This window comes from Vicugna pacos, unplaced genomic scaffold (assembly GCF_048564905.1).
Source record: "Vicugna pacos unplaced genomic scaffold, VicPac4 scaffold_5, whole genome shotgun sequence".
NCBI classification, from domain to species: domain Eukaryota; kingdom Metazoa; phylum Chordata; class Mammalia; order Artiodactyla; family Camelidae; genus Vicugna; species Vicugna pacos.
In genome coordinates this window covers 610,899-620,898 of record NW_027328726.1, presented here as the reverse complement: position 1 = coordinate 620,898, position 10,000 = coordinate 610,899, and the positions used below count along the sequence as shown (strand labels likewise).

The window sequence follows — 10,000 nt, the reverse complement described above, 5'->3', positions numbered from 1 at the left end:
AGGGGCCAGGGTCAGCGTGCCCTTCTTTCTGGGGTATCTGTCTGTTCGCTTTTGGTGTTCGGCTGGTTTGGTTATTTCGGCTTTCTGTTTGGTTCCTTTCACAGATCCAGTGGCTCAAAGCAGCATTCTGATTTTCTTTTCTCCTGGGGTTTGGTTTTTGATAGGTAGAGGGACAGGGCCCACGCAGGGGTGGGGGTGGGGGTGGGGGTGGGGGTCACTGCGGCAGAGAAAGGGAGGCGGCTATGGTGAAATCATCGAGCTGAGGGGATTTCTACGAGAGGGACTCTCCGAAGTGAATGGGGTCCAAGGAGATCATCAGGGTTTCTGTGTGCTCGGTTGGTTTTGTTCGTGCGTGTGTTTGTTTTTTCTGGACGAGGCCAAAGAACTCCTCGGGTGGAGGTGCGTGTCCGAAGGGTCTGACAGGATGGGAGGATGCGGGGCGAGTCAGTCCATGTGCCCAGAAAGAGAGAGAACCTGTCATAGCTGAGACTCAGGCCTTTTTTGGACCTAGGCCCAGAGAGCAGTTCGGCTCCGAGCATTCACGGAGAAGTTCGTCGCCACCTCAGTCGTGTCCCCCACCCCCGCCCTCCCCCGCGCCTCGGCCCCCAGTGAAGGAGGAATCATGAAGTGGCCGCACTTAGGCTAAGCCAATTTTTGGCTTTATGCTTACTGCTTGCTTTTAGAACGATCAGCAAACTCGACTGACCAGACACCGCTCCCAGCCCCAGGCCCACTGTTCAAAGCAGCTAAAGTTGTCGATTCTAACTGTTTGATTGGACCTTCCTCTGATCGTTCAAATTGACAATCATGTTTGACGTCTGAGTCTTGCCCCAGGAAGGGAGTCACGGGAGGATAAGCTCAGGAGAACGACCAGCCCCCTCCCACCCCCCCACCCCGAGTTCCTCCGTGGCGCTGGTGCCGCCGGGTGAGTCTGACCAGAGAAAGAAGGTCACGGGCTGATGACCTACTAGACCACCAGGAGGTCCCATGTTACCAGACACTCATCCAGATTTAGGAGGAAGTTTTATCAGAGACCTTTGTTGATCATGAGCACCTTTTATGCTCCCGCCTGTTGTGATTCCCTTTCATGCTCCAACCTGTTCGTCCACAGAAGCATGAAACCCCAACCCCAAGACGGGTTCACAGTTTGGAAGGCACTAGCCTGCTGTGAGTCCCCTTTGCCCAGCAAAGCAATCAAGCTGCCTCTTTTCTTCTAAACTCTAAGACCCTGTCTCTGGGTTATTTGGCTCGTCAGGGACGGGGTTGGGGAGGGCGATCTTTCGGCAACACCCGCACAAGTTTCCCTGAGTGGCAGGAACCAGCGTGGCCCTCAGGCCTCAGCCCCGCAGGCAGGCAGGCAGGCAGGCAGGCAGAGCTGGAGCGACCGTTGGTCCCGCCCCCGCCCGCGCATCCCCCCCCGCCCCCCGCCGCTGCTTCCGCCGCCGCCGCCGCCGCCGCCGCCGCCGCCGCCGCCGCCGCCGCCGCCGCCGCCGCCGCCGCCACTGCCGCCGCCGCCCAGGCCTCCTCCACCGATCGGTCCCAAATCGGGTCCTAAATCGACTGGACTGTCTCCTGGAAGCGGGGGCGGGGACGTCAGGAGGATCCATTCGGCAGGGCCTCGTTCAATCGCTTCATTCAAATGCAGAAAGCTCTGTGCTCAGGTCAGAGCCTTTGACTTGGCCTCCGGCTCCTCTCTGTTGAACGGCTTTTGTTTTTTGGTTTCAATTTCCCCACCCTTAGGCCACCCCGTCCCAACTGCACGGAGGGAGGCGGGAGGGAGGGGGAGAATCTCGCCTGGTCTCAGGCCAAAGGAGTCCCCTCCTTTTCCTAACCTGGGTAAACCCCACTAAACCGTTTGAGAATCATGGAAGGGCATGGAAGCAGACCTCTGACTTGATAGATTCCTCTGGGATGGGAGACTTTAAAAAAAAAAAATTCTTTTTCCCCTGCTTCCAGGGAGGCAGAAAGGAGGGACAGAGTGTTCCTCTTGCCTCGGGCAGTTCTTTCTTTGTTTCTTTCTTTTGTTAAATCATGCTTTTTTTTTTTCCTTCCTTTTTTTCCTTCCAGTTTTATTGAGACAGAGTTGACATACAGCAGTGTATACTTTGGGGGGCGGGCGGGGAGAGGAATTCGATTTTATGCATTTATTTTTGACCGGAGGTACTGGGGATTTAACCCAAGACCTTGTGCTTGCTTGCTAAGCACACACTCTACCACTGACCTATACCCTCCCCCTTGGCCACTTGTGAAGTCCCTTTCATTCAGCATAATCCATCGGGCACATTTTGGGGCAGCCTACTCTGGACCCCAACATTTCCCTATTCTGTAACTTCCCTGGAAGTTTTACACATTAAAAGCTGGGCTGTTGACTGTGCGTGTGCGTGTGCGTCCGTGCGTGCGTGCGTGCGGTCTGGGGGCAGGAGGGAGGGAATGGTTTCCTAGGGGGCCTGCGTTCCATGGACCCAGTTTCTCAGTTCTGAGAACAGGCCTGTTCAAGGAAACAGTTGTAGTATCTCGTCTCAGGAGGCGGTGGTGTCGATGGGCTTCTGAAGCTAGGCCTAGGGAGCAAGCAGTCAGGTATCGCCTAAGAGGCACTTGTGTGGACAACCAAAGTACAGCACAAAGGTGAATCGTCGGAGCAGATGAGAAACCAGATTCAGGGCCGGGAGTAGGGGGTCAGTCTGGTAGGAGATTTCCACACATCGGGGTCATCGAAACGGCTCGAGCAGTTTGAAATGCCTCTGATGAGGTCCTGGGGTGTTCGGCTCAACTCTCTGAGCGGCTCCCCCGAAAACAGGCCCGAGGATGGTTTCCACAGGAGCTGTTGTGGCCATTTCTCTGACGTTTACCTCCCGTTGTCCAGCTTCAGTCTGCAGGGCTTCAGGAGACGGAGCGTTTTCGTACTCAATGATGCCAAGGCAAAAGGGTGAGAGAAAATGGGAAACATTCGTGGAGAGGGTCCTAGGCAGATAGTGGAGGCAACTAGAAGACCTTCAGTCTCCGGGCTGGCTTTCAGGTTGAGACAAAAACCCTAAGGAAAGCGCTTGCTGCCACAGGACATAGACTAACATGGGAACCATCCAGAGAAGATCAGCACGGCCCCTGAACGTGGACGACACACGCCCATGCGTGAAGCGTTCCATAGTTTTAGTGAAGTCAGTCACCCAGGGAAAGACAGATATCCTATGCCATCACTTCTAGGTGGGATCTGAAAGTAAGTCAAGACACCCATCCATACATAAATAACTCCATTTTAAAAAGACTCCAAGGAACCTATTTACAAAACAGAAACAGACTGGACTCGCAGACATGGAAAAGAAACCGATGGTTAACACAGGGGACAGGGTAGGGTGGAGGAACGGGGTAAGGCGGAGGGATAAATCAGGAGTTTGGGATTAGCAGATATAAACCACCCTATACAAACTAGGTACACAAGTAGGTCCTACTGTCTAGCACAGGGAACTATGTTCAATAGCTTGTAATAACCTATCCTGAAAAAGTATGCGTGTGTGTGTGTGTGTGTGTGTGTGTGTGTGTGTGTGTGTGTGAATAAGTGAATCACTATGCCGTACGTCATAAATGAACACAACATTGTAAGTCAACTATACTTCCATTGACAGAGAGTTCCTACAATAAGCAGGCAGACAGACCGACAGACCGTCAGACAGACAGACAGGCAGGCAGACAGACAGACAGACAGACACACACACACACACACACACACACACACACACACACTGTCTGTCTGTCTGTCTGTCTGCCTGTCTGTCTGTCTCTCTCTCTCTCTCTCTCTCTCTCTCTCTTTCTCTGTCTGTCTGTCTATCTGTCTGTCTCTCTTCTAAGGGTGGAGAAGAGTTTGCTGAGCTATTTCGGGGGCCCTCTCATCCTAGTTCCTATCTCCAAGTTGGTTCAAAGTCCAAAAGGCCGTCAAGCACTTAGTCAGATAGGTCCCTCGAAGAATACCTCCCACATCACGATGACAGACTTCTTAGGCCAGCCGAGAAGGTCCTTCAGTTCTGTGCCCATCTTGGCTCTAAGTTGATGTCAGTCCTCCAGGATCCAAGAAAGCCACGTTGGAAAACAAGTGGTGATTTTGATGGGACAGAAGATCAGTCATTTGGGGGGCGAAGGGTGGGGTAGGGAGAGATACCAGCCTGTCTGTCTGTTTTCATCCAGTGTGGGAGCCTTCCCAAAGAGATAACTCGAGAAGAGAGAAACGGGGAGTTGACAAAGAACACGTGCGGTGGCGTGCCCTCCCCCCACCCCAGGAGAAGGCCAAGCCAGAAGTCCCTCCGGATGGCGGGCTCTGGACTCCGGCTTCCAGGGGAAGCGATATTTTTTCCTCCCCATTTCAGGCCCGGAAGAAGAGGGAGAGGCAGAGTGTCCTTCTCGGGCATCCGTTGTTTCTGAAGCACGCTTGTTGCCGAAAGATCGGCCCCCGTCCCCGATGAGCCCAAGAATCCAGAGACAAGGCCTTGGAGCTTAGAAGAAAAGAGGTCATTTTATCGCTCTGCCGGGCAAAGGGGATTCACAGCAGGCTAGCGTCTTCAAAACTGTGTACCCACCTTGGGGATGGAGTGGGTGGGGTGGTTCTAGAGCCATAGCTCAAACAATCAAGCATCGATCACCATCCACAGAATCGTTTTCTCATCAGAAGACTCAGCATGGTGTCACGATGCCTCCCAGGTGACCCATTCTATAGAGGCTGGCGGTTAGATCTCATTATCTCATAAGCACTCAAGGTGTGGCCTTCTTGGTCACTCAGGCTATTTTGTCAGGTCAGTAGTCCCGTGACCGACCGACCTTCTCCTCGGAGAAGGACTCAGAGACCCAGCACGATGATGACTTGCAATGACTGAAATACAGTAGAAACAGTAAGATCGATAGCTTCCAGTTTCAACAACGGGCCTGGAACCGTGAGCAGCAACCGGTCAGTCAGAAGAGTCGACCGTTTTAAGGGCGAGCATAAGAAACCGAATGACACCCCCCCCAAGCAAATGAATGAATGAATGACCTAATGATCCTCCCCTCCTCTCCCCCCCCCCCCCCGCCCAAAAACGAAGCAATCCGTTAGCCTAATTCCGGCCATTTTATTCATCCTCCTTCACCCTGAAGCCCCAGTCAGCCACGTGCCACAGTGGTCTGTTTTCTGGTTTCCTCCACCACCCCAACCCCCACCAACGACCACCCCGCCAACATCCCCCCATGCCCAACCACCACCCCAAGCGCGGGACTGGACGGGGGTGCTGGGGGCTGAGGGGGCGGCGATGGCGGCTTGAGGTGAGGGTGGGGAGTGTTCCGCCCAGATCGTATAGGAAGCTCAAACACAGCTGCAGTACGAGACGAGATGGTAGATTTCTGTGAGTCCTCCCTCCTCTTAAAATCCTTCCTAAGGAGGAGACAGACAGAAAGAGAAACATCACCCTCACTCCCAATGCCTCCTGTGCCCTCGTTGCACCCCAAAACAACAACAAGAAAAACAAAAACAAACACAACCACAAATAACTCGCTGTCCCTGGGGAAGAAGGTTTCGATGGCATGGGGATATCATTCTAAACTTCATTCCCTCTTCATCACATTTCATGGAAACCGATTTCAATCTATGAGGCCCTGTGAAGGTAGGGGTTGGGGGGTTAGGGAGGAGGGAGGGAAGGGAAGGGGGGGAGAGAGAGAGAGAGAGAGAGCAGAGGAGAGGAGGGATAAAAGGGGAGAGGACAGGAAAGGAGAGGAGGGAAAAGAGGGGAGGGAAGGGGAAGCGAGAGGAGGCGAGGGGAGAGGAGAGGAGTGGAGGGGAGGGGAGAAGAGAGGAGCGGAGGGGTGAGGGGGGAAGGGAGGGGAGAACAGGGAAGAGGAGAGGAGGGGAGAGGAGAGGAAAGAGAGACAAGGGAGACAGACAGAAAGGCACACGCGTGCGTGCGCGCGCGCGCACACACACACACACACACACACACACACACACACACACACACACACACAGAATAGCGAAATGGAGAGAGAGAGACAGAGAGAGACAGACAGACAGACAGACAGACAGACACGGATCTAGGTCAGGGAGACTACACATGGGTATTCTTCTGAGTGATTTTATGTGTTTTCTCAATCGCCACCTATGGAGATAAAAGTCGCTCCCATAAGATGAAGGGAGTCCTTCTGCCACTGCCCCCGGCCCCGCCCTCCAGCACCGCTTGTGTTTGTCAGGGATTCCAAGCCAAAGCACGTGGAGGAGTGGGAGAGCTTCCTGGCGGCCCAAGGGGGAGGAAAGTCCGGCAGCATGAGAGAGGTAGTTGGCACGGGGAAGCTGGAGGCAGGCTGACGAGAAGATGGGTGAGGGGGCAGGGAGGAGGGTTTCCCAAGTTGGAGAGCCAAGACGAGGGAGGGGAGCCGTCGGTGGTCGCGTTCTGACCCCAACCCCGACCCAGACTGGAGCGGATCCCTGAAAGGAGGCGGTTCGGGCTCTCCGGCCGAGAACGCCCCTCTCTTCCTCTTTGTGCAGAAACACCTTCCACGGACCGAGAAAGTCCATCCCGAGACCCTCGTCGGAAGAGTCCTTTCCAGACCCATCACGATCCTCCTGGGCCAAGGGGTCCAGGGGATGGGGCGGGGCCTCCATTCGATCCGTCTTCCGTCCGTCCATCCATCCGCAAGATCTTGAATATCCATGTAGGATTCCGGATGGTAGCAGTTTTCCAGGATCCTCCAGATCCTTGTAAGACCTCTCCTGGCAGATTCGACCTCTAGGTCGTACCGCGCAGCACAGGGCACTAGATTCAGTCCCTCGGGACGAGGGTTCCTGAAAAAGACCAGGAAAAAGAAGAACACAATCACTATGGTGTGCACCAGCCAGAAACCAGCACAACCTCGTCACTCTAACAGACTTGCCAAAGGCGGGGTGGGGAGAGAAAGTCATAGGATGGCTACCATCCCTCCCACCCCCACCCACCCCACACGCCAAGCCCCCCAGCCCATCGTCATCCCTGCTCCCCCTCCCCCTCCCCCTCCCCTCCATCGACGCCCGCCTCCCGCTTGTACCCCACTCCTCTGAACCCAGCACCACCCACCTCGGCCTGGACGTGCTCGGCTCGGCTCGTCCCGGCCCGGCCCGGCCCGGCCGTCCGGCCGACTTCTTCGCAGTGTCTAAAATAGCGCCCGGCCGACAGGCAGGTGGCACACGGCACCCGGCAGGGGAGCGAGCGGGACGGTTCGGGATCTCTGGGCGGCGGGGACACGCGGCCGGACAACCAGGAGCACGGACGGCCTGGCGTGCGTTTCTCCGCTCGGGGGGCCTCGACCAGGGACTGTGGTACGGGGAACGGGGACACACACACACACACACACACACACACACACACACACACACACACACACACACACACCCACCCCTTCACCCCCACCCCCACCCCCACCTCTGACAGCTTTCATTTGTTTTCGGCCGACCGTCCCTCGATGAGGTACAAGTGTCGGGGCTGGGGCTGGGGCTGGGGGGGTGGAGTTCCTCCCTCCACAACGACCCCACACGGGCTCTGTTCCAGTCACCCGAGTCCTCTTCCAAGTGAGACCACAGGCCTCCATCACCCGGCGTGAGCACTCGGGGGAAAAAGTCACCATCCTCATCGCTCCGCTCCACCTCTACACGTGAAGAACAGTTCCCAGCCCACGCCACTCAACCCCACCCCACGCCCCAATGCCACCCACCGCAGTGGAGAGAAACGAGATGAATCCACAGACGTCCATCCATCCGATGAAGAAACGGACGGCCCCATTCCAAGGAAGCATAGATATCTAGTCAGGAGATTCATCGAGTACTATGGAGGCGGTGGGAAAGGGGGGGGTGTTGCGGTGGGGAGGGCCTAGAGATCCAGCAGTACAGCCCGTGCTTAGCATGCAAAAAATAAAGGCCCAGGGTTCAATCCCCAGCACCTACTCTTCAAAAATAACCCGCGGAGAAGCAAGACGGCGGAGTAGAAGGACACTCGTAGCTCACCCTCTCCCACAAATACACCAAAACTCACATCGACGGACCCACTCGGCCAATCAGAGCACCTGCGGAACTCCGACAGAACACCGCCCTCTTCGAAAGACAAAGACGCCCAAAATCTGGTAGGAGAAAAGGAGAAAAGAAAGAGTAAAAAGCAAAACAGTGCGGGAGGGACCGGTCCCGCGGGGAGGGAGCGGCAGAGGAGGAATAGGGCTCGTTCGCCAAAACTGCCCCTCTCCAACGGAGAGGCCGACGGGACGGAGGGGGCGCCCCCGAGCCTCAGATCTACCCAGAGCACCCCTTGACCGACCGATCCAAGTGAAACGGGCACAGAGGGTCCCCGCGACACCCAGCCCGAGTCGCAGGCCGGCAGCCAGGGGCCGGGACAGGCCGCACGAGCCGGGCGGAGGACCGGGGCGGCGGCCGGGAGGGGATACAGAGCAGAACAACCCGCCCCCCCGCCCCCCCCCGTCCATGACGGGAAAAGAAAGGCAAAGCAACACGGCCGGTGTGCCCTGGGGGGAGGGGCGCCGTAGCCTCCGTCTCCTCAGATCCGCGGCGCCATCACCGGCGCTTCTCGCGAGAAGAGAGGCGGGACGCAGCCACAGCCGCCATAGCCTCTGGCGTGCAGCATGCGGGCGGGGGCGGGGCCGAGACTCGAATCCGCACCCGGGGGCTCCGCAGCCTTCTAGGCAGGACTGAGATTCGTTTACAGCCCGAGGCAGATAGGATATTTCTGCCCCGGTACCTCAGAGAACTTGCGCCACCATGACTAAGAAGGAGCCGAGTTTGGGGACGCAGCTAGGGGCGGGGCGGTTCCACGGTCTTCCCCGAGCCCACCTACGGAGAGGAGCGCCGCCGACCCGAGTCGGAGCACACAGCCGCACAGAGCAGCGGAACGACCGGGGCCGGGAGAGGGCGGGCGGCCAGCCAGCCACCCTCCTTCCCGGGAGGAACGCAGCATCCGACCGCGGTGCCGGGAACACGTCCTTCCCCCACCCCCCTTTTTTTTTCCTTTTCCTTTCTCTTTTTTAATCTCTCTTCTATCGGTTTTACCTTCTGTTACCTTTTTAACCTTGACTTTTGAACAGTCGTCTACGTTGACGGTTTTAATCCCTTTTAAATGTTTCCTTGAAAATCTTTTTATTCTTCTTATTTTTAAACATCCACCCCCTTTCCTTTTTCTCTTCTCTTGGTTTAGATCTCCTGTTATTGATTATTTACAGGTTTCAGATATCGTTTCTCGATTTTTTTTTCTCCTTTTTATTAAGGTTATTAAAAGACGTCTCAACTCGATCGCTCTTCTGCTTCCACTTACTCTTCTATTATTGATTACACAGTGTCTTCAAACCTTTTCTTTCTCCCTCCTTTTCAAATCCTGTGTTTTATCTCTTGTTAAAATCTGTTCTATTTCCGATTACCTTTTAAAAATTTACTTTTGAAACAGTTGTGTTTTATTTTCTGATCTTTTCTATTTTTTAAAGGCTTTTAGAAGACGTCTCAACTCGATCGCTCTTCTGCTTCCACTTGCTCTTCTATTATTGCTTGTACACTGTTTTCAAACCTTTTCTTCCTCCATTCTTTTAAAATCCGGCTCCCCCACCCCCCTCCCCCTCCCACCGTCTCTGTCTCTGTCTCTCTCTCTCCCCCTATCCCCCTCTCCGTCTCCCTCTATCTCCCTCTCCCTCTCTCTCTCTCTCTGTCTCTCTCTCTCTGTCTCTCTCTCTCTGTCTCTGTCTCTCTCTCTCTCTCTCTCTCTCTCTCTCTCTCTCTCTCTCTCCCCCCCCTCTCCCCCCCTCTCCCCCCCTTTTAAAGTTTTATTCCTCTATAGGCTTTAGATAAATACCTAAACTCCTTAAGGACCACAATAGATAACTGATACTCCTTAAGCCACAGTGCCAGAGAGATAGGAGCAGCATGAGGAAGCAGAGGAACCACTCCCAATGAAAAGAGCCAGAGAAATTCCCTGAAAGCACGATCCACAAAATAGACACGGATGGCCTGCTAGATCAAGATTTCAAAAAA

At 55.1% G+C, this 10,000-nt stretch overlaps 1 long non-coding RNA gene and 1 other non-coding gene across 2 annotated transcripts in view; one reads left to right on the top strand and one right to left on the bottom strand.

Moving 5' to 3' along the window:
- Positions 1-3,042: 3,042 nt before the first annotated feature.
- Positions 3,043-3,149, top strand: LOC140692324 (U6 spliceosomal RNA). The gene has a single exon (XR_012067895.1). It is a non-coding gene; the product is annotated as a U6 spliceosomal RNA (small nuclear RNA).
- A 1,983-nt stretch (positions 3,150-5,132) lies between these two features.
- Positions 5,133-10,000, bottom strand: part of LOC140692309 (uncharacterized) — a 22,895-nt gene continuing 18,027 nt past the window's right edge. Inside the window, exons 2-4 of the long non-coding RNA XR_012067880.1 lie at positions 8,010-8,094; positions 7,693-7,779; positions 5,133-5,389 (exon numbers count right to left, since the gene is read on the bottom strand). This is a non-coding gene — a long non-coding RNA (uncharacterized lncRNA). The remainder of the gene's footprint in view (positions 5,390-7,692; positions 7,780-8,009; positions 8,095-10,000) is intronic.